The sequence below is a fragment of the Dermochelys coriacea genome, chromosome 14, assembly GCF_009764565.3.
Source record: "Dermochelys coriacea isolate rDerCor1 chromosome 14, rDerCor1.pri.v4, whole genome shotgun sequence".
In the NCBI taxonomy this organism is placed as follows: domain Eukaryota; kingdom Metazoa; phylum Chordata; order Testudines; family Dermochelyidae; genus Dermochelys; species Dermochelys coriacea.
In genome coordinates, this window is record NC_050081.1 from 10,722,339 (window position 1) to 10,747,282 (window position 24,944).

General features: G+C 43.2%; 1 long non-coding RNA gene across 2 annotated transcripts in view; it reads right to left on the bottom strand.

Moving 5' to 3' along the window:
• The window catches only part of LOC119843118, a 92,020-nt gene that overhangs the window by 28,476 nt on the left and 38,600 nt on the right, over positions 1–24,944 (bottom strand). Inside the window, exons 2-3 of one of the 2 annotated variants that reach the window (XR_005288865.2) lie at positions 2,118–2,261; positions 922–1,980 (exon numbers count right to left, since the gene is read on the bottom strand). This is a non-coding gene — a long non-coding RNA (uncharacterized LOC119843118). Of the gene's footprint in view, positions 1–921; positions 1,981–2,028; positions 2,262–24,944 lie in introns of those variants that run through there. The other variant, XR_005288864.1, reaches the window with a different exon arrangement.

A 24,944-nucleotide genomic window follows, 5' to 3' on the forward strand; every position in this document is an offset into this window, starting at 1 on the left:
ATACAGGAGAGGGAGAGGAATTATTTCAGCTCAGCACCAATGTGGACACAAGAACAAATGGGTATAAACTGGCCACCAGGAAGTTTAGACTTGAAATCAGACGAAGGTTTTTAACCATCAGAGGAGTGAAGTTTTGGAATAACCTTCCAAGGGAAGTAGTTGGGGCAAAAGATCTATCTGGCTTTAAGATTCTACTTGATAAGTTTATAGAGAAGATGGTATGATGGGATAATGGGATTTTGGTAAGTAATTGATCTTTAAATATTCAGGGTAAATAGGCCAAATCCCCTGAGATGGGATATTAGATGGATGGGATCTGAGTTACTATAGAAAATTCTTTCCTGGGTATCTGGCTGGTGAAACTTGCCCATATGCTCAGGGTTTAGCTGATTGCCATATTTGGGGTCGGGAAGGAATTTTCCTCGAGGGCAGATTGGAAGAGGCCCTGGAGGTTTTTCACCTTCCTCTGTAGCATGGGGCATGGTTGACTTGAGGGAGGCTTCTCTGCTCCTTGAAGTCTTTAAACCATGATTTAAGGACTTCAATAGCTCAGACATGGGTGAGATTTTTCATAGGAGTGGGTGGGTGAGATTCTGTGGCCTGCACTGTGAAGGAGGTCGGACTAGATGATCAGAATGGTCCCTTCTGACCTTAATATCTATGAATCTATAAACTGGACTGAGGCCATCAATTCATTTCACAACACTCAGGTTACTGGGACCATCTTAATTCAAGGGACTAAGTTCCTATCCCAATATGCAGTGGACTCAGTATCAGATTTGGGATGAATTCTCTGGGGACGTTCTTTTTTTTTGCCAAAGTCCTGGTCAGGATATAAAGGCAATATCCCCAAGTCACCATTAAAAAAAAAAACGAACATCAATAGTGTGTTTCACCTGCCGTATATTGAGAAGACACAGGCACGTAAATCATGCTATTTCCAAGGCATTCATTTGAATTGTACACGAAGGTACAGGGCAAGCTTTTTGCTGCATGAGCAGCCTCCGTGAGAATACTGTTCTATGAATCACTGTATTTCCCTACAGCACCTCAGTGAGCTACGGCAAAATACAGGCAAATGCTTCAATAGTAAATGAACTCAGGCTACATGATTCCCCCGTTCTCTCTCACAACATCCACACCAATTTCTGAAACATGCAAAGATCCAAGTGGACATAGTACAGCCATCAATATGGCTTCCCGTAATTACTGCAATGAGGGGCAGTGCTGCACCTGTTTTTATGGCACACCTGAGACTGAATTTATAGTGTTATGGACAATTTTTGTTTCAGCTGGTTCTTCGGAGGGGGGCAGTGAGGTGTAAAAGAGGGTGAATGTGGGTTTGCACTTCTAGAAAGTCATTTATTCTCAAACATTCAGGAAGTACAAACCCACATTCACCCTCTTTTACACCTCCCTGCCCACCCCCTGAAGAACCAGCTGAAACAAAAATTGTCCATAACACTACAAATTCAATCTCAGGTATGCCATAAAAACAAGTATATTTGCTCCATGCTGCCAGTTTCCTTGTTGGGCTAGCTTAGCTGCATTCACACGGATATTAAAGGAAATTAACCCATACTTCCATAGACTTGGCAGTTGCCGAGAACAGTGAAGATGTCGCTAACCTTACAGACAGACACAATGAATAAGAGCCTCCCTGAATGCTGCACTTATTTGTCTTTGGGTTGCATGAAAATCAATTGATCCAAAATTCTTTACAAACACCTTGCTACTAAGCACCTATGTGATCAATATGTCTGTAGACACTTGTCAGGCAAAATGACAGGGTATTTTCTGCCCCTGCAAAGATTTTAAAATCTATTCTTTGTACAGTTTCAGCCACATATTTAGAGAATAGTTAAGAAAGCATATGCCTAACACTTCACATTTGACGAACGTTATTTATGGAAATGAAAGTTTTGCTCTTCCTCTCTGCATTTATTTCTAGATGCGGTTTTCACCTCCCAGTCTTCTCATCTGAAAAGGAAAATAAACCAGATTTAAAAATCATGAAAGGATACTCACATGCAGTGACTTCAGCTTGTCTTTCCCTCTTGCCAGTCTACTCAGTGGTTTTTGCTTCTGGTACTCTTTGGGCTTCAGCTGAAACAAACCTTCGACAGAAATGCTTTCCCTCCAGGCTGCTTTGTCCAAGATTCCCAGATGAATGCAAAATCTTATGCCATTATTGGAGTTCTGTTGCTCCCCTAAAGCAGGCAAAGCTTTGGGTCTGTCATCTTCCACTTGCTGAGCTTGTACTGGAAGAAACAACAGACAAGAAACTGACAACTGATAGCATCTGAATACCCAGGGGACAGCAACCTGAGATGAAGAGGTAACATATTAGATTGCTGCAGGACGGCATAGTGTATCATCCGTCTCCGTCAGGGCATTCTGAACCCTGGAAAGTCTACAAAATATTATTTATGAACTTGTAATTGTGTGAGTAAATCCAGGTAAAACGATGATGGTTTTATACAGTCAGTAGCAATACACTGGCATTAAAACCTAGATTTTTTTTTAAATACACTAAATATCTTAATGAGACAACCCTCCCTTCCTTTGCTAGTAACCACAGAAAATGCTAAGGTAACTGATGGCTGAAGTGTCCTGCTTGAAGCTTGAAAAACTTAATTACAGCACCTATATTAGCTCTATAGACTGTCTTGAAGCCAGTTGTATGGTGTTAATAACAATGTTACATGGCCACTGAGCCTATTTAGGTTCTTAACAAACATCAAGTATCATTTAGAAAATAAAATTCTAAGTCAGCGTGTAAAAATTAAGGGACGGATCCTCAGCTCCATCAGTTGGTATAGCTCCATGACTTCAACAAAGCTACACAATTTGCACCAACTCAGGATCTGGCCCTAATGCTTCTTTACTCATTACTGAATTGCAACCACGTCTGGGGTGAAACAAATGTACTGTTTAACAGCACACAGGAAAGCCAGCCAGCAAGTTCAGGAAATGAAAAGTATTTTGTTCCATTTGGAAATACAAGGGGACTTAAAATGGGCAGAATTTAATGTTGCTATGTCGGACTATGCTCCAAGAGCCCAACGCCAACAGAAAAAAAAATGAATTTTTTCCCCATACACAATTGTTTTGAACAAAAAACAGTTGTCTTTTTATCAAAAAGGTGGAAATAGGGACATTTTGTCTATGTGCAGCATTTGAAAATGTTCAGTTTGGGGGTTTTCAAAGAAACCCCCCATTTTTTTTTCAAATGAAAACCAAAAGTGTTTTGGGTATTTTTGGAAATTTTCCATGGGAAAAAAATATTTCTCTACCAGCTCTAGCCAATCAGGACTTTTGTTTTGCCCCATATCCAAAAGACATTTCTTCTCATTCTAAAGTACCCCTTAACATCAGGCACAGACGTTGGTTCAACACTGATTAAATGGGAAGAATGCTACCTACTCTTCTTCCTGCAGCATCTGGGTAGTGCCAAGACTTCTCCCATGTAAACATTGACCTATCTTGAGCCTGCTTAGCTTGAGAGAGCTGACGAGAGTAAAACCTGAGCTACCATCTCCACAGCTGGAAATAGGAATATTGTGAAAATCTGTCATGCATGGAATTGAATATTATTATTTCATGGGGCATTATTTGTGAAGTTGATGATATATGTAACAGTGATGCCATCATTTGGATTTACACAACTCTTTCTACAACATTTTCAAAAGATGAATAAAATTTTTACGAACCTGTGCAAGCTGCAAGCTGCAAAATAAAGAGAACTAAGACAGAAACAAAGGGAACACATCATTCTGATCCAATCTAAACCATGTTTTTTCTGCAGAAGGGTCTCATATCTGAACAACAGATTTCACTAACAGGAGGTTCAGTAACCAGGAGTATGGTCTTTAGATATCTGATGCTTCAGAACAGAAGGGAATGCCAGTTAAAATGACAGCAATAGCACATCATCCTGGAACTAGAGTATTAAGTCTAAAATATAAATATCACCCAAGCTTGTGGTAAGTGTGGTGACTGCTTATTATATAGTGTCAAAGTCAGATATAGGTACATGTCAGCTATGTTCATTAGAAATGTCCATAACCCGCTACTTTAATTCATTGATTTGGATCAGTGCATTTCTCTACTGGGAAATTTTGAATGATAGTTATGAACTGCTGGAAAAATAAAAGCTGCTCCATTTCTAAACTATAATATGGAGAAAATAAGTGAGTTTAGACAGTCTCTCTTAAATATTACCCTATTCTACAGTAACGTGCCAAAGTGAAATTTGTCCCACGCAAAGGGGTAAGCAGCAGCAGCCTGTGCTGGGGGTAACTGCAAGATGAGATGTCATCACACAAAACCGTGTTCAGCTTTTCCAATGAGCTAGTCAAATTTCAGGTCACACCATTCGAACAGTCTAAACTCCCTGGAATAAAGAACATACCTAGACTTAGACACACCAAGAGGAAGACAGACATTTTCAGTACATGGGATAATTCTATAAACGGCTTCTTGATTCTTACAAAACACTTCTATTTTTAAATCATCCTAAAAGGAAAACAAAAATGCGTAGGGACAAAATGATCTCCCATCCATGCAGTAATCCACATGTTCAGTATCTCTGTTCCAATTTTCAGTCACCTTATTTTCTCTTTCCCGCCTTTTGTGCCCCCCACCCTACCACCCAGAAGCAATAAGATACTGCCACACGATACAGCCATCCATTCCCTCCTCCTCAATTCATATACTGTATCTCATAGGGCCTATGGCTTGTGTTATGCAGCAGGTCAGCAGAGTACATAGCCATAATGGTCCCTTCTGGCCTGAAAATCTATGAAAAATGGAAGCACTAAAGATCTCCTACGGATAGCAACACTGACTATGGCATGGGAAAGTACAGATGTTGTGCAATATCAGAGGGATATGAGAAGAGAATTATTGCCTGAATGAGAAAGAACTGAAGCACTACTGTTTGCTTAATCAGAGCTTTCCATCTACTTCAATGGGCTTTGCATCAGACCCCAAGTGTCTGGAGTGACACTATATGAACGTATTCTTTAGATTCTCTCTTACACTTATTTATCCCCGATGGAATATGTATTCCTGAAAACAGTTTTGTTTGAACCTACAGAGGTAGATAATCTGTCACTATTTCTTACAATTACATAAATTTATCCCTAAAAATATACCTTATATGATCCTGCCATCGCCTTCCATTCTTCCCCCTCCCCGAGGAGATGAAAGGAATGGAAAACCTACTACTGAAATGCAGTGTTCTCTTGAATGGAGTATGATGCACACTTAACAGCACCCTTTCTTGGCAGCTTAGGGAAGGAAGGATGCAACCTCTCTAAGTGACACTAGAAGGGAAATGTATTTAAGGGCCATGATTTATTTCTCCAAACTGGGATTTGGTTGGATTATTGAAGATATCTCAACAGCACTTGATAAAATCAGATGGTGATTTAAATGCAGTCAAAGAGCTCTGATTTTCTGTACCTGTCCTTTGGAGGATGTGGCATGTCAGAATATTGAAATGCATTTAAAGATTTTCTATTAGGGAGCTAAAACAATCACTTAAAGGATGATGGAAATCACATAATGCTATAGCTGCATTTTAAATCATTACAGATTTAAGAGAAGCAATCTATGACATTTATCTTTACAATAGAAAGGGGTGCTGAAATTCTAGAAATTATGAAGCACATAATTCAGGGCACCACAGGTTTGAATTCATTCTGGAAGCTTAACAGTTACCTGTAAGTCTTTGAGGAAAACAGTGGGTGCAGGTTACCATGTACTTGCAAAAATAAAGATGCATCAAAAGGATTGCTTGGACAAAGCACATTTGCTGAGTGAGGGCACTAGTGAGGGAAATAAATTATGGGAATTGTTCCTGAGAATGTAAAGGTCCAGCTTTTACAGCAGAGTCCATGGCCAATGAAAATAGAAATACAGCTGGCCAGCCAGCATGTGGCTCCTCAAGTAAAAGGGAATAAAGCAGGGAGTGGAAGATTTCAGGTTGCACTACATAATTTGTTTCAGAGTATCAACCGTGTTAGTCTGTATTCGCAAAAAGAAAATGAGTACTTGTGGCACCTTAGAGACTAAAATTTGAGCATAAGCTTTCGTGAGCTACAGCTCACTTCATCGGATGCATTCAGTGGAAAATACAGTGGGGAGATTTATATACATAGAGAACATGAAACAATGGGTGTTACCATACACACTGTAACCAGAGTGATCACTTAAGGTGAGCTATTACCAGCAGGAGAACGGGTGAGGGGGGGAACGGATGGACCTTTTGTAGTGATAATCAAGATGGGCCATTTCCAGCAGTTGACAAGAACGTCTGAGGAACAGTGGGGGGGAGGGGGGAATAAACATGGGGAAATAGTTTTACTTTGTGTAATGATCCATCCACTCCCAGTCTCTATTCAAGCCTAAGTTAAATTGTATCCAGTTTGCAAATTAATTCCAATTCAGCAGGCTCTCGGAGTCTGTTTTTGAAGTTTTTTTGTTGAAGTATTGCCACTTTTAGGTCGTCCAGTCAATCACTTTATTGATCCCCCTGGCTTTCTCCTGGATTTTGTGTTTACACTTGTTAGCAAAAGTTAAGTTAAGTTTTCACATTAATAACGCAGCCATGCGAGCCGGTCTGAATAATGGGGGCAGACTAATCCTTTAGGTTAGGGGAGGAGGATCTTGTGGTTAAAGCCTAGGACTAGGACACAGGAAATCTATTTACTTGTTCATCTCCACTGCTATAGTATCTGAGAACCTCACAAACTTTCCATATCAAGTGCAATGTACTGGCTATTTTTTTTTTAAACAGCTGCTAATAGTAAATTTATGTCTCTTCCAAATTTCCATATACCTTCTTGCTCTCAGAGACTGGGCTGTGGGCAGTCGGGCCTAGCGGTTGGAGCAGGAATCAGCCAGGAATAGGAGCTCAGGGGTTGAGTCAGAGTCTGACGCCAGATATCAGACCAAGAGTCAGAGCCAGAGCCAGAGTCAGAAGTCAGAGCTGGGCTACCTAGAGTGAGGCAAGGCAAGGTTCACGGCAGCAGTTGGGAACATGCAGGCCTAGGAGCTATTACAGCTGTGGGTGAGTGCTGTGAGCAGCCACTGAAATGCTGCTGCTGCTGGGTGTAACAGCTGGTTTGCGGACTCTTCCCACTGATCAGGCAGCCTCCTACAGGCCAGCTGCGCTTGTTCGGTTGCCCTAGATTGGCTGTGCTGCAATCCCTGATTTCTGACAGTACACTCTGCCCCTTCCCCGCGAGGGTGCCGCATAGGGTCTTCAGGGCCCAGTTTCTCAGGCCTGATGAAACTCTTGTAATAGATGTGCTCTAACGGTTCCCGAGACCGCTCTTCCATACTGTAGCCTTCACAGTCCACCAGGTACTGGAGCCTTTCCCTAAACTTTGAGAGTCAAGGATTTGGTGAACCAAGTAGTCCTGTCCACCTTGTTACAGGTGGCAGTGGCGGGTTGGAGCAGTTTGGATATGAGTTCTTGGGGTAGGGATTTAAAAGCAAGATGCGAGATGGATCCTCAAGGATTCGGGCAGCTGTACCCTGAAGGCCACTGGGTTTACCTGTTCTATAAACTTGAAGGGGCCCAAGTATTAGCAGTCTAGTTTGCCAAATGGGTGGCATGATTTCAAGTTCTGGGCAGAGAACCACACTTTGCCCCCTACACCAGACTGGGCGTAGCTGGACGGTCTTGTTCTCCACAACGTTTGTAGGCTTCTCTGGCAAACTGTGATTGTTGCCTGAGCTCCCAGTGCAGGTGGGAGTCTAAATCAATGATGGCCAGTATTGGGAAAACCATGGGTAAGTCTCTGGATGGAAGCGGGGATGAATGCCATAGTTTGCCAAGAATGGGCTTTGTTGGGTAACCCATGGAAGTGGGAGACATTTTCCAGGAAAAGCCAAGCCGTCTGCTGTGTGGTAGGAGCAGTATGGATCGGGATGAAGTGCACCATCTTTATTAGGAGGTCAACAGCTACCAGGGTTACCAAGTGTCCCTCTGAGGATGGCAGTTCTACAGTGAAGTTCACTGATATAGTAAACCAAGGCTGTGGAGGTGGAGAGACTGGAGGAGGCCTAGGGGTTTTGATGATGAGTGCTTGGTCCGGGTGCAGAAGTTGCAGGACCTGATCTAATCCTTGATGTAAGCTCATAGGCCTGGCCACCAGAAGCTCCTCAAGACCAGATTCCAGATCTTGCAATTGCCAGAATGGCCCAGAAGTGGCAAACAACAGCATAGTGTCAATACCAGATGCCTAGGTTGTCCCTCTACAACATAAATACAACCCTTGTGATAGAGGAACTCAGAATTAGGTTGGGATGATCTGGCTTGTGAATGGATCTTTGGGGAGCATGGAGCAGATGGAGGACATCAAACTGCTGTCCATCATTCTTTTGACGAAGTTGGACATCTTCAACATGATGGCAAAGGCTTATTCATCAGGTCTGAGACATTCATCTTTGTAGGATAGGGCATCCGCCTTCCCATTTCTCCCCTGGGCAAATGTTACCACCTAGTCAAAGAAAGCGAAGGGGAGAGAGAGAGAGAGAGAGAGAGAGAGAGAGACTGACCAGTGGATCTGGCATTGGTTAGGGCATCTAGCGGTCTGTAGGTAGCAGTCACAGGTTCTTGCGGTCCATCAGGACTCTGAATGGGAACCAGGATCATTCTAGGAGGTGGTGCCACTTCTTGAAAGCTACCTTGATAGCCAGTAGCTCCTTGTCCCAAATACCATAATCTTTTTCTGCTAGGGTTAGCTTCCAAGAACAGAGGACAAAGGGGTAGAGTTGGTTGTGGGGCCTGCATGCTGAGATAAAACTGCACCTATGGCAAAATTCAAGATGTCTGCCTCAATCACAGATTGTTTAGTGGAATCGGGGTGAATCATGATGGGTGCCGAGGTGGATGCTCTTCAGTCACTCAAAGGCTGACTGAGCAACCATGGACCAAGCAAACCAGGCTCCTTTTTGCAGAAACACCATTATGAGTGCTGTAATAAATCACCTGTAAAAACTGGCGAACCCAAAGAATCGCTACTCATGTCCTTGGGTGCAGCCCAGTTGGATATTGCAGACACCTTACGCGGGTCCATAGTAAATCCCTCATTTGAGATGATATATACCAAGAATCCCACTGTTTCCTTATTGAACTCGCATTTCTCGAGCTTCACATTGAGGTGGTTTTGGCAGAGTCTCTCCAAGAGTGTGCACATGCTGATTATGGGAGGGCTTTACTTTCAGAGAAAGTGAGGATGTTGTCCAGGCAAATTATGACATATTGGTCCAGAATGTCCCTAAAGATATTTATGAAATGCAGCTATTGTACACCTGTGGGCTGCTGCTTCTGGGCTTAAGAGCTGGTCTGCTGATTCTTCCCACCAATCGGGCATTATAGCCATTCAGGTAGCTTATGAAAGGCCACTGCACTTGTTAGGTTGTCCAGAGACTGGATCTGTTGTAAGCCCCGATTCCTGACACTTCCAAGCATATATAAATCCTAGTTTTCTCCTCAAAGACCAAGAGCAAAATAGGCAACAGAGATAAGATGACAACCATAAAAAACCACAAAGTAAAATTGTGAAATCAACTAGGTGTGTGCTAGCTTCGCTGCTGCTGCAGCCTGTGTCACACCAGCTCCCTCCATTTTAATTGGTTGCATATTTCATTTGTAAGTTCCTTATGGCACAACTCTGCATCTTCATTTTTAAAAGTGTCTTTTATCCTGGGCCTGACCCAATGGCCACTGAAAGTCAATGGAAAGTCTTCCATCAGCTTCAAGAGGCATTGAATGAGGCTATATGGATGAAATTCACCCCAATGGAGAACAAGGCCTTTGCATCACTTGTCCCCTAATTTAAGAACTTCAGTAGTGCTCATAGGCCTTGCGCTTTGCACCAGAGCAAATTTCATCCTATACAACACTACCTGGACATATTGGGAATGTGTGCTGCCAGCATCCTTAACAAGTTCAAAGGCAGCCCAGCTAGGATAGCTCCTCTAGGACATTGTATGGAAGTCAAAGCCATCACCCCAACAGCGAATGAGTGGGCTCAAGTTTCCAGCAGCCAATGACTCTGCTTATTTTCTCCAAGCTCTTTCACTGGCTGTGAGTTATTAACTTGCCAGAGCATCCAATCAATGCCAGCTATTTTTGGCTGACATTCAGAGTCCCAGTTGAGTAGAGTCTGGCCAGTACTGGCAACAGAGCAAGGCTGACACAGACACACAACACTAGCAGGAGGAAACGGGGAGAGAACCTGGGTGTTCTTGATACAAGATTGTATTTTTATGAGGCTAATAAACACAGTGTCTGCTCATTCCCGTAGGCATGTGGAAATCTCATTTCATAATGTCACATTCCTGAAGAGTACAGTTGGCATAATCCAGAGAATACATTTCTCTCTCTCTCTCTCACACACACACACCCTCATTTTATAAATTAAGATTACAGCAGCAGCAGAACTAACTGAAAGGAAAAGGCAACTCCACAGTGCCCCACTGTCTTCTGTTCTGTCACCGGTCCAGCCGTCATCATTCTTTCTATCCCATTGTCCAAATCATTCTGTTTTTGTGGGAGCTTGGGAAATAAAGTTACTATGAATTTAGGGGGGAAAATGCCTAGCCCTGACTTTTGATCAATCATCTCCTAGTCAAGAATGTCAGGCCTATTAAGTGCTGCTTTGTTGCCAAATATTAACAAGCCAAAAGTCAGCACCAGGGATTGGAATAAGCTCAGTCTCATCTACATTCACTGCCAAACCCTACGGGAGATGAGGGAGAAGGAAAGAAGAGACCAAGAATTGAGATGTGAATTCTCTTGGCTGTCAACCTCCCAACACAGAAGCAGCAGCGGCTAGAGCTGTATGAAAATACTGGCAGCCACACTGAAACTGGGCCATTTTTGGTGGGCGTGCCAGGTCCACCTGCAATTTTGTGCCATTTCACAAGTGGGAAAAGGGGTTTTTAGCAGGAACATAAAATATCTATGGCTGGAACCATCCCTTTATCCTGCAGCGTGATCATTCATCAGCCTTGGGCTGATGTAAATTGTTGTGTAACCCCCTGGATGGACAATTTACAGCTTGATTAGGATCTGCCCCACCCAGCCCCATCCCCCTTAGTCTTCTGATGTTCATTTTGTAGATCCTGCCGAGTTTCCATGTAGCATCACCACTAGCTGGTGGACTTCCCAAATTGAAGTAGGATAGTAGTGCTCTATAAATTCCCTTACCCATGTGGAGACAACTGCCCTCAAACCATCCCAGCAATGTCATCCCAGCCTTATTTTGGTAATTAAATTCATGCTATGTCACAGCCACATCACTAGCTGTGCATTAATCATGAACCAAAGAATGGATCCCTATGCTCTGACCTCCTGAGAGATAACTGTGTATGAAACCGGGATGGGATTGAAAATTAAACATCTCAGACTCAGTTTCAGGGTTTAATGGACTGAACTGAACATATAAATGGGAATCAGTCATCCCCAGAGTTCTGCTCCCAGCTCTGCAACTGACTCACTATATGGACTTGAGCAAATCTGTTCACTCCTCTGGGCCAAATCTGCCCAAACCTATTTTGTTGTAGTAAATACTTGCAAATTGGAGCATGTGCTTCCCAGGTGATATACTTTCTTATATTAAAGTTGAAAACCCAAGACAATTTTTGTCTAAAAATATTGGCTGGGATTTTCGAGATACCTTAGGGGAGTTAGGTACCCAACTGTTATTGAATTTCAGTGATATTTGAGTTGTTTTTTTAAAGGTGCCTTTGAAAAATCTCACCTATATTAACTGATTAACATTTTGTCCAAAAGTCCCATATTTTGCTACATATTTGTTACTCATCAGCTCACAATACCCCTTCATTTTTTAAAAAATACTATGCCTCCAAGATGTTGTATATGGCACCAGATCTTTATGGTGTGTCATGACAGCTGCTGGTTAATTAATGACAAAAGATAGGGTTTCAATTAATTTAGTCAGTCATTGTTATATAGTCTTACCAGCTGTCAAAGCAGATAGGATCATATTAAATGAACCCGTTTAATACCATCATGGTTTACTGCAGCCGCACACACACTAGTTTTACTTGCACTGTCAAACTATCTATGTTCAATAGGTCATACGGGAAGAGAATTCTTGCCTGGAAATACTAGTACAAATTGTGATGCTACTTGTATCGTTATGTATGACTTTCCTAGTGCTGATATTGAGCGATGCTGCAGCCTGGAGCACATACAGGAATTTTATTCAATAATGTCTCTGCTTCCTTTCTCTGTATTTCCCTGAAATCTATTGGCAGCAATAAGCCAATTTGTTTCCTTTCATGAAAAGTTCACTGTAGCTCCCTAGACAATTAAAACGCATCATATAGTTGTAAGTAACTCTGTCATTATCTTGGCAACGAGCCCCTGATGTACAGTTATGGAGGAAGCATAACAATTTCTGCCCCAGATACGGTGATTGGCCTCTTAGCTTTAGAGGGGGCTAAAACAGCTTAAAATACAAAAGGAAATTGGCTCCATTAATATTATGCTCTTGACTCAATGTAAGATCAGAACTCATGAGAGTTGAAATGCAAGAGTCCTGTAAATTCACACCTCTGTGGGTTGAAAGGCTAATTGCCTGATCTCACGAATACCAGCTTGTTGTTAAGGCATTAAACTGGGGCTCACGATATGGTGCAGGGACTGTCTCTTGCGAAGTGCAACTGGCAAAATAGTGCCCCAAAGTGGTACTGTAATACAAATAAATAGCAATAGAAATAAAAGGGGCCAAACATTAGAGAATCAAACTGACTTCAGTACAAACTGACGGGTGCTCAGTACGTCACTGGATGAAGGACCTAAATGCGACCAACCTATGGTTTGAAGGAAAATAGAGAAAGAAGAGCATTTTAATTATAAAGAAATGTGACCCCCCCAAAACAAACAAAACAAAACTATTGAACAAGTCACAGGATATATATTCTACAATGTTCTTGGACCAGGATATTTCATAGTATCAAAACCAACACACTATCTGTTTACAGATATTGTCTGTAAATGAGATGTAGCCAAAGTTATTGTAGCAAAAAAAAGCCCCAACACATGCACTCTTCTCTCTCCTGTCTAGGATACACAACAGCAAGTGACAATGCAGACAGTATCATGTTGACAGAGAGGTATCCTATATTTAAAGAAGCCAGAAAAGCTCTCTAAATTGGCCTGCCAGCTTAAAGCTACAGCCGTAAAAATATATTCAGTGCAGGCTGGAGAGGTCTGTGTACACAAAAGGCTAATCTTGTACTTTAAATATGTACTGCTATAGACGGCAAGTCTTGGCAGCTAAGTCTTTTGAGAAAGGGCAGAGGGAGATCAGACATGAACAGGAATAGTCTAGCACGTTACTTTTCAATGGAAACAATTATTGGTAACCACAGAGGTTACCACTACTTTCTTAAAGGAAACTGAACTAGTTATTGGATTAAAGCAAAAAGCCATTGCTCAATGACCCACATTCTGTTACAACAGACAGAAGGGATTTTTCTTTTAGCGCTTTTTCTTTGCTGACTGATGTGTAACCCTATCACAGTAAAATTAAACTCCCCCTGGACACAGTGGTAAAATTTAAATCACAGATTCATGTGAAAGTGAACAGATGCACATAAACCAGTATTGAATGGGAATTATTCATGCAACATTCGGGCTTCAGTAGAAATGAAGTGAGGGAGAATGGCCTCGGGAAGAGGTTTTAATATCTACATAGTCACTGAGGTTTTTGGCTACTGTGATGGGGTGTATAAACCCCCTTTCCAGAGAGCAAAGGGTGGAAGGGCAGCTCAGGACTCAGGAGGTTCTGCCCTCTGCCTATGCTGAGCATGCTCCACATGGACAGGGGCTAAAACAGAGGCAACTGGCTCAGTTGGGGTGGACAGGGCAGGGAGAAGAACCAGCTTTGGGAGCTCTGGAGGATGACGTAGCCAGGCCCAGATCAGAAGGAGAAGCATCAGTGAGCAGCACCTCTTATGGGCCAGAGACAGGTAGGCAACCTGCAAGCTAGTGCTTGCCAGGACAAACTGCAGCCCACTGCAGGAAAGGGGGAGCTAGGCAGTGACCCAGAGAGGCTGACTTGAGGCATGTCAGGGTGAAAGGCACAGGGCAGGGCTCACAGGGCCTTGGGTTGTAACCCGATGGAGCGGGAGGGCCTGGGTTCCTTTACCCCACCTACCGTGGCCCCTAGGCAGGATGACTGCCAGAGCCCATGATCCCCAGGCGGTGGATTCCGGACCCACTCACACCACCTAAAAGAGGCTTATTTTCTGTCCTGTACAAAAACTTCAGACCACTATGTTAATGTTGAGAAGATTGACATGGAATGAAGCAGGAGAACATGGTTTATATTTACAATACTTTAATACTGGAATAAGATATGCTTGTTATTTACAGTTCAGTCTGGTGAATTTGCAGGGGTGGGGAGCATAGCTGCATCTGTGCAAATAGGGTTGAATCAAGCCCATAAATAAAAGGTAACATTAGATGGTTTCTTCTTCTCTGTTGCTATCTGGCCCCTTTGCACTGTAATGGCAGCACAGAGGAGCCAGGAACTGGCTGACTCATCAACTGGTGTTGGAGAACATCATGATGATGAAGAACCAGCATACTATACAACCCCGCTACCTGGGGGTGTGCCAGGTCAGGAGAGGTGTGTCCAGGATGCTCCTGGACTACAGTTATTCCCTGCTGAAGAACAGGCCCTGGGGAGCTGCTATGCTGGCATGGTTTAGAGGAGCCCCCACATTGTTCTGATCTACTCTGGGGCTTGCCTAGAAACAGTCCACAAATGAGGGAGCCACAACTGGCTCTGTTCAGCCTCCCCTTTGCAGCACCCAAGAGAGCCTATGTTCAGGAGAGAACCTGGGCCTTTCCTGAAAGAGCACCAACATCAAGTGTGTATGACGCTTTATAAAAACAGCAAGGCAGGGTCTCTGCCCTGAGGATCTTACTGGCCAAGCGATACTGTGCTGCAGGGAGAGTTTCATACTTATCTGCAGTAGAGTTAAATCTGAATTGCTATTTCGATAACAAAACCTTCTCCACCAACCTCCCCTGAGTGATTTAGTGCGCCGTTGTTCCTAAATTGCATCGGGCTGAAACCTTGTACACAAGCTGTCAGCCTTGATGCAATTTTTTTTTTTTTTTGTAAAAAATGGTCTGTGTTGTAGGTTAAGCCATTTTGTCCGTTCTAATGTGGTAAGACAAATAGGGGATTATTTGGTGGCTTTAGATGCTCTTTGTGCCCTGTTCTCTTCTAGCTCAGGAAAAGAAAAGTATCTGAAAGAGACAATTGTTTGCTGAATCTCAAAGCAAACTTTTCCTCCTTGATCTGCACTACACTCTGCTATCTAAGATGCAAATCACTACAGCATGCGTGTGTTAAATTCATTTTTTCCCACTGTATACCATGCCCATATCACAAACTCTTCAGGGACATTAACAACATTCAAATGATACAGACTTGGAGAAAAAAAGGTGGTACATTTTCACATCCCACAAAGCCTCCCTACCCAATCCACCTCCTTCAATACATCTTGAATAAATAGATGAACCTTGCAGTATGCCCCAAAAGTCAACAAATACAGAATCCGTCAGACCAAGAGGAAAAGCAACTTCCAGAATGCAGGACTCATCAGTAAGAACGCAATATGTACCCAGCACGCTGATGAACAAATCCAGCAAAAGCATCCAAAAAGTGATCAGCATCAAGAATGGAGAGAATGGTGGTCTTCTACCTGCCCAGGACCCAAAGCAGAGAAGGTCTTACAGATCGAACCAAATCGAGCCTCTTGAATTGCATTTGGAAAGGAATGCAAGATCTGTCCTCTTTCTCAGTTTCCCAGGAAGAACCACCACTATGTAAGAGGGCACATGCATACTGCAGTAGTGGAAATATCTGAGTGGTCTTCAGATGTAGACCCATGTAAAGTTCATTACAGTAAAATAGACCAGAATTGACAAATGCATGAATACTTGGCAAGGTGTTCTAATCATTTATTCTGCAAGTAACTCCCTGTAGGGGGGGGGTGGTCCTGGCAGCAGCTGACCCTTATAAAAGAGAGCTATGGGGCAGAAGCTGGAGGAGTCTCACCTCTAGCCCTGGAATAGGAAGGACTAGCTGCCTGGGAGCCAGGTACCTAGAGCAGAGCAGTGCTAGGGAATTCCAGCCTGGTAAACCCGCAGGCTGCAGGCCTTGGTAAAGGCCAAGAAAGGTACTAGGGCTGCAGAGGGGCAGCATGGGAACAGGCGGCAGCAGCTGGTCCTAACCCCCTGCCAATGATGAGTGGCCATTACACTGCAGTCTGCCCCAGTGAGCGGGGGCTTAGATGACAACTGGCAGTAGCCACTGAGGTAAGGTGGGGGTAGAGGGTTGGGAGATCCCCTGGCTGGGGAAACCCAGAGTGTGGGGGAACTGCCAGGGGGCAGCACTCCAAGATAAAGGGGCAGCGGGGTCCAAGAGGGACATGGGGGCCACCGTCAGGCAAGACACCGGCCTGCAGAGGGCGCTCTGGGCTGGAAGAGCTAATTCCCAGGATGATCAGCAGAAGGAGCAGCACTGGTGAGTCGTTGCCTCACTACATTCCCACTGATGTCAATTCTGAGCAAACCTGAAACGTTTGGTCAAAATTATGGGATGGAGAGAACTGCATCATGGCATGCTGAAACCATTTTCCCCCAGTCACCCTCAGCGTAAGGCTCATTTTCCGCAGTGAGGCATTGCAAACCCTTCCCAAAACACCCAGCTGGAGGAGTCTCACTCTAGCACTGGAGTGGGAAGGGCTAGCTGCCTGGGAGCAAGGTACCTAGAGCAGAGCAGAGCAGAGCGGGGAGCTGACGGTGGTGAGTTGCAAGTGTTATACCTACCCAGGGTGCACTGCTCTCTGTATCGACTCAAGCGCTGCTAGTGAGGACGCGCACCACTGACACAAGGAGCATAGTGCGGACAGGCAAAAGCAATTTAATTACTGCGGTGGCTGTATGACAACATAACTTAGGATGACTTAAATTTTGTAGTGCAGACTTAACCACTGACTTTAAAAACAATGTCAGTGAGTATCCATAATTCCACATACAGCATTGTAACATACATTTTGCAGTGATATTACTGACTAGTGTGTTGGATTTTAAATGACACCTCACAAGGCATATGTTGTACAAATATAATTGCAGTGGTACTTAGGGTGCGAATACAAGAGTTCCTAGGATGATAGGGGGTCTATTTTGAATGCACCCCTTTAAAGCTAGTCAGCATCCCAATACATTCAAGGTGAGGAAACACAGAAGGCAGTTTCTGAAGCTGGCAGTCCCCTATTTGCAGGCTCAAAGATCTGTGGCAAAGTGTGCAAAGGGATGACTCTTTGAGCCTGCAGTAACCTCAGAGTGGAGATTCAAAGGGTTGTACAACCCTTGAGGACTTAATTTGGTCATAGGGAGGACTTTCAGTTAATTGGAGATAAGTCGTATAAGTCTGATTTTCCACTTTGTCGCAGCAGTTTTACATTGCAACTTCAGTGAAGTTGAACCCAGGTAAAACATATTGGGGAATCAGACCTATATTAGTAAAAAAAAAAAAATTTGAAGCTGTGTCTACACATGGCTGAAAAAATGCAAAGGAAGTTTTAAAAACTATTTTGAACAATTCCCTCTCTATTTGTCAAAACTTCAGTTTTTTGGAGAAATATCAACATCTCAATGAGCTGGCTGGAAAAACATTTCCACAAAAAATTGACAAATATTTCCCCCTTCAAACATTTTTTTTAAAGCTCATACAGTGTCCTGCCTAATGTGAAAACAGCCAGGGATTGTGGCGTTAAGCCTGCATTTTCATATTTAGCTTACTCAGTGACCGCTGCCAGTAATGTCATCTATTGTCTGGTCAAGTATTTTGAACCTCCAGAAAGAGGCAGAACAGTGTCAATTTGGACCAATCAGCCACTGGATAATACTTGCCTCAGACAGTAATATTTGTTTGCTGCTGCAGAACAGAAATAGAAAATAATAATTTTTGAGAGCAATTTTTGAGAGCAATAATTTGAGAGCAATTGTAAATGGAAAAAGGGGTTGATATACAAAAGAACACAACATTAACATCTGTTCCGTACAGCATGCAAGGGGGAAAATTCATTAATTTTTTTATAAGTGGATTTAACCGAGTGCCTAATTTCGTTACAAATAGGAAAGTGAAAGCACAGACTAAGCAGGGGCAAGTAGTAACGAGAAAAGATTCAGTTTCTATGACAACTGTTGTAGCATGCTCTCATAATCACAGTAAGAGGTCTAACAGGGATGTAAGTTCCAAAAACAAAACAGTCAGCTCCGTTCCATTGTGGAGCTTTTCCCCCAACCCATTCTTAATAACTAGATTGGTCCTGTGATTGCAGCAAATAAGTCTGAGAAGTACTAGTGTAGCCACTGGGCAGAGATTTATGTAACAATTTTACAATTAAAATGTAGCAATAGAATATATTCCTTGCTTTTAAAAAACCCACTGGCAACACATGCATTTTAACCATAGATGTTTTGCAGTGCATTGGCTTTGGGTGAACATGGCTGATTTTGCACATAGGATCTACAGCTATTTACATTGACTCAGGATTTGGTCTACTTCCGTTTACAACCTGTTTTACAAAGACAACTGAAGTCCATGGACTGCACCCAAGTACATTAAATCAGCTGAACATGAACTCGTGTGACTTTGCTGCCAAAAGAGCTAATGCTATCCTGGCATGCATAAACAGAGGAATCTTGAGTAGGAGTAGAGAGATTATTTTACCTCTGTATTTGGCACTGGTGCGATTGCTGGTGGAATATTGTGTCCAATTCTAGTGCCCAGAATTCAAGAAGGATGTTGATAAACTGAAGGACATTTACAGAAGAGCCACAAGAATTAAAGGATAAGAAAACATGCCTTCCAGTGGTAGACTCAAGGAACTCAATTTAGCTTAAAGAGAAGGTTACGGAGTGTCGTGATGACAGTCTAGAAGGACTTACATGGGGAACAAATAATAAGGGGGGGTGGTCTTTAATTTATCAGAGAAAGTATAGCTCGAGACCATGACTGGACATTGAAGCCAGACATATTCAGACTAGAAAGAAGGTGTACATTTTTAATAATGAGAGCAATTAACCATTGAACCAATTTACTAAGGGTCGTGGTGGGTTCTCCATAACTGGCAATTTTTAAAATCACTGGACATTTTTCTAAAAGATCTGCTCCGGGAATTATTGTGGGGAAATTCTCTGGCCTGTTATGCAGGAGGTCAGACTAGATAATCACAGAGGTCCCTTAGAATCATAGAAGATTAGGGTTGGAAGAGACCTCGGGAGGTCATCTAGTCCAACCTCCTGCTCAAAGCTGAATCAACCAACTAAATCATCCCAGCCAGGGCTTTGTCAAGCCGGGCCTTAAAAACCTCTAAGGATGGAGAATCCACCACCTCCCTAGGTAACCCATTCCAGTGCTTCACCACCCTTCTAGTGAAACAGTTTTTCCCCAATATCCAACCTAGACCTCCCCCACTGCAACTTGAGATCATTGCTCCTTGCTCTGTCATCTGCCACCATTGAGAACAGCTGAGCTCCATTCTCTTTGGAACCCCCCTTCAGATAGTTGAAGGCTGCTATCAAATCCCACCTCACTCTTCTCTTCTGCAGTCCCCTCAGCCTCTCCTTGTAAGTCATGTGCCCCAGCCCCCTAATCATTTTCATTGCCCTCCGCTGGACTCTCTCCAATTTGTCCACATCCTTTCTGTAGTAGGGGGGCCAAAACTGGATGCAATACTCCAGATGTGGCCTCACCAGTCCCGAATAGAGGGGAATGATGACTTCCCTCGATCTGCTGGCAATGCTCCTACTAATGTAGCCCAATATGCTGTTAGCCTTCTTGGCAACAAGGGCACACTGCTGGCTTATATCCAGCTTCTCATCCACTGTAATCCCCAGGTCCTTTTCTGCAGAACTGCTGCCTAGCCAGTCAGTCCCCAGCATGTAGCGTGGGATTCTTCCGTCCTAAGTGCAGGACTCTGCACTTGTCCTTGTTGAACCTCATCAGATTTCTTTTGGCCCAATCCTCCAATTTGTCTAGGTCCCTCTGGACCCTATCCCTACCCTCCGGCATATTTACCTCTCCCCCAGTTTAGTGTCATCTGTGAACTTGCTGAGGGGCCATCCATCCTATCATCCAGATCATTAATAAAGATGTTGAACAAAACCAGCCCCAGGACTGACTCTTAGGACACTCCACTTGATACCAGCTGCCAACTAGACATCAAGCTGTTGATCACTGCCCATTGAGTCTGACAATCTAGCCAGCTTTCAATCCACTTTATAGTCCATACTTTTTTAACTTGCTGGCAAGAATACTGTGGGAGACTGTATCAAAAGCTTTGCTAAAGTCAAGATACATCATGTCCACTGCTTTCCCCATATCTACAGAGCCAGTTATCACATCATAGAAGGCAATCAGGTTGGTCAGGCATGACTTGCCTTTGGTGAATCCATTTTGACTATTCCGAATCACCTTCCTTTCTGCCAAGTGCTTCAAGTGCTTCTGGCCTTGGAATCTATGAATTTTCCCCACATTAGTATTATGAATGACGAATGATGAGGAGGTTGCAATAAATGTTGGTAGAATTTACCCTCACTTTCCTGAGCTCAGCTGTTCCTAGACTAATCAGTGTAGAATATCCTCCTGCCCCTTGTCTCAACCTCTAGTTCACTGTGGTCGAAGAGTCACTCCCAGCCTTTTTATATTGCTGGATTGGAGTGAATAGGACTCATCTAATCAGACCAGGAGCGTGAGTCAGCACAAATAATTACATCTCTGGGCAGGGTAACTCTTGACTCAAAGGCTGAGTCAAAAGAACAGGTTTGCATCCCCGTTGCAGGATCCTAGCACTTGACTCTTTGCGCCACTGGCGAACCAAATGACTTTGCATAGAAAACAAGTGAAAATTTAACTCTTAGAAAGTTTTTGGTGGAAAAAAAATAGCCATTTTACCATCATTCAGGGGAAAATAGTATTTAAGGGGTCAAAATCTCCTGGAATGAAGTGTTCAATAATTTCCCAAGAAAACTTTCAGCAGTTTTGCATTGCTTTATTCCTGGAACAAAGGAAATCCATTGGGGTCAGATAATAACGGCAATCAAGCTGGCTGATAAAAAGTATCCCCTCTGTTTTCTGGGAAAGGCATTTCAATTATCTTCTGGCACAGGTAATGTTAACCCTTGCAATACTTAAAACAAGAATGGACAGGTGCACAAATGCACTATAGCCATTAATGGGCAGCAAATTAGATTCAATTAAGTCTTTTCCATTTCTAATTCTCTAGGATTCTTCACTGAACAATGGTTAGAGTGCTAGAGGCTGTCTGATCTTCTCTTGTCCCTCCCCCCCAAAAAATCACAAGGCAAAAAACACTCTTGCTAGTTACTGTGTTGCAAACCAAGCCACTATTAAAAGTGTTTTTAAACTTTCAAGAAGGAACCACTGTGATACGGGAATTGATCTGACACAAGCAAAACCCTAAACAGAACATTGTAGGAGGCATGACTGCAGAAGCTGACAAGATCTCCTGTAAGGCACTGCAAGTAAAATCAAGAGGCAAGAATTCTTGTTATGCGGACAGTGATGTTATTGTAAGATTCTCCCCCTTCATCTTATTGCCTTTCCAATTTACAGCTGGTTTATTAAGACATTACCATTGAACAATGGCTAAGACACAATCACAAGCTTCCTCCCACCTTCCCACTTACTGGGGATACAATGGATGTTTCTCTTATGATTGACAGCTTCCCAAGAGGGACAATATAGTATGATAGTATAACCATCATAGGCAAATTAATGAAGCATTTAAGCAGGCATAATATCCCAAACTTCAGACAACAGAGCCCAGTTTACTTGCAATGAGTTTGTGCAATTTACCCAGGAATGGGAATTCAGTCAAATCACATCATCAGTACTCCACAGCCAGTTAAATGGCAAAGCCACATCAGCAATTAAAATTACTTAGAGCCTATTAAAGAAAGGGACATAAAGCAAAGAATATATATGGCAAGCCATTCTTGAACAGAAAAAAACTCCCACAGAAAACTTTAACAGCAGCCTGGTACAACATGTGATGTCAACTAAAGATGGATGCGTACCTTGGTGCCTATAGCACCGGCATTACTATGACTGGCAGTGATGGAAGGAGTAACAGAAACTAGAAGAGACACACAAAGTCCAAAGCCTATTGTAACCAACAAGCTAGGGTCTCCCGGTTGTGGTTCTGGGAAAGACTTACCAGTATGAAATTATTTCCTAAGTGTTTGGAAGCAGCCTACATGTGTTGAACAGATGAATCCTCTTTCATATAACATAGCAATGGAATTGCTTTAAAATCAGAGACATTTGCCCACTATGATCACAAGACATAAATGTGGATGGGGAGTATGCTGAAACATGAAATCCACTGAGACTTTTTCAGAGGGACGTAGCCTCTGTTTGCCAGAAGCTGGGAATGGGCAACAGGGGATGAATCACTTGATGATTATCTAAAAAGAAAAGGAGTACTTGTGGCACCTTAGAGACTAACAAATTTATTAGAGCATAAGCTTTCGTGAGCTACAGCTCACTTCATCGGATGCATTTGGTGGAAAAAAAACAGAGGGGAGATTGATATAGACACACAGAGAACATGAAACAATGGGTTTATCATACATACTGTAAGGAGGGTGATCACTTAAGATAAGCCATCACCAGAAGCGGGGGGGGGGGGAGGAGGAAAACCTTTCATGGCGACAACCAAGGTAGGCTATTTCCAGCAGTTAACAAGAATATTGAGGAACAGTGGGGGGGTGGGGGGGGGTGGGGGGAGAGAAATACCATGGGGAAATAGTTTTACTTTGTGTAATGACTCATCCATTCCCAGTCTCTATTCAAACCTAAGTTAATTGTATCCAGTTTGCAAATTAATTCCAATTCAGCAGTCTCTCGTTGGAGTCTGTTTTTGAAGCTTTTTTGTTGAAGGATAGCCACTCTTAGGTCTGTAATGGAGTGACCAGAGAGATTGAAGTGTTCTCCAGCTGGTTTTTGAATGTTATAATTCTTGACGTCTGATGTGTGTCCATTCATTCTTTTACGTAGAGACTGTCCAGTTTGGCCAATGTACATGGCAGAGGGGCATGGCTGGCACATGATGGCATATATCACATTGGTAGATGCACAGGTGAACGAGCCTCTGATAGTGTGGCTGATGTGATTAGGCCCTATGATGGTGTCCCCTGAATAGATATGTGGACACAGTTGGCAACGGGCTTTGTTGCAAGGATAGGTTCCTGGGTTGGTGGTTCTGTTGTGTGGTGTGTGGTTGCTGGCGAGTATTTGCTTCAGATTGGGGGGCTGTCTGTAAGCAAGGACTGGTCCGTCTCCCAAGATCTGTGAGAGTGATGGGTCGTCCTTCAGGATAGGTTGTAGATCCTTGATGATGCATTGGAGAGGTTTTAGTTGGGGGCTGAAGGTGATGGCTAGTGGCGTTCTGTTATTTTCTTTGTTGGGCCTGTCCTGTAGTAGGTGACTTCTGGGTACTCTTCTGGCTCTGTTGGGTTGGAGCAAATGCGGTTATAATCGTAGAGCTTGGCTGTAGACAATGGATCGTGTGGTATGATCTGGATGAAAGCTAGAGGCATGTAGGTAGGAATAGCGGTCAGCAGGTTTCCGATATAGGGTGGTGTTTATGTGACCATCGCTTATAAGCACCGTAGTGTCCAGGAAGTGGATCTCTGGTGTGGACTGGTCCAGGCTGAGGTTGATGGTGGGATGGAAATTGTTGAAATCATGGTGGAATTCCTCAAGGGCTTCTTTTCCATGGGTCCAGATGATGAAGATGTCATCAATGTAGCGCAAGTAGAGTAGGGGCATTAGGAGACGAGAGCTGAGGAAGCGTTGTTCTAAATCAGCCATAAAAATGTTGGCATACTGTGGGGCCATGCGGGTACCCCTCAGACAGAGACAAACACCTACAAGATCTCTATCATGCATTCCTACAACTACAATACCCACCTGCTGAAATGAAAAAACAGATTGACAGAGCCAGAAGAGTACCCAGAAGTCAAACTGGACAGTTTCTATGTAAAAGAATGAATGGACACAAATCAGACGTCAAGAATTATAACATTCAAAAACCAGTTGGAGAACACTTCAGTCTCTCCAGTCACTCGATTACAGACCTAAGAGTGGCTATCCTTCAAGCTTCAAAAACAGACTCCAATGGGAGACTGCTGAATTGGAATTAATTTGCAAACTGGATACAATTAACTTAGGTTTGAATAGAGACTGGGAATGGATGAGTCATTACACAAAGCAAAACTATTTCCCGATGCATCCGATGAAGTGATCTGTAGCTCACGAAAGCTTATGCTCTAATAAATTTGTTAGTCTCTAAGGTGCCACAAGTACTCCTTTTCTATTTCCCCATGTTATTTCTCCACCCCACCCCACCCCCCACTGTTCCTCAGATATCTTGTTAACTGCTGGAAATAGCCTACCTTGCTTGTCCCCATGAAAGGTTTTCCTCCTCCCCCCCCCCCCCCCCGCTGCTGGTGATGGCTTATCTTAAGTGATCACTCTCCTTACAGTGTGTATGATAAACCCATTGTTTCATGTTCTCTGTGTGTCTATATCAATCTCCCCTCTGTTTTTTTCCCCACCAAATGCATCCGATGAAGTGAGCTGTAGCTCACGAAAGCTTATGCTCTAATAAATTTGTTAGTCTCTAAGGTGCCACAAGTCCTCCTTTTCTTTTTGTGAATACAGACTAACACGGCTGCTACTCTGAAACTTGATGATTATCTGTGCTGTTAATTTTTTGGGGCACCTGGCATTGGCCACTGTCGGAAGACAGGATACTGGGCTAGATGGACCTTT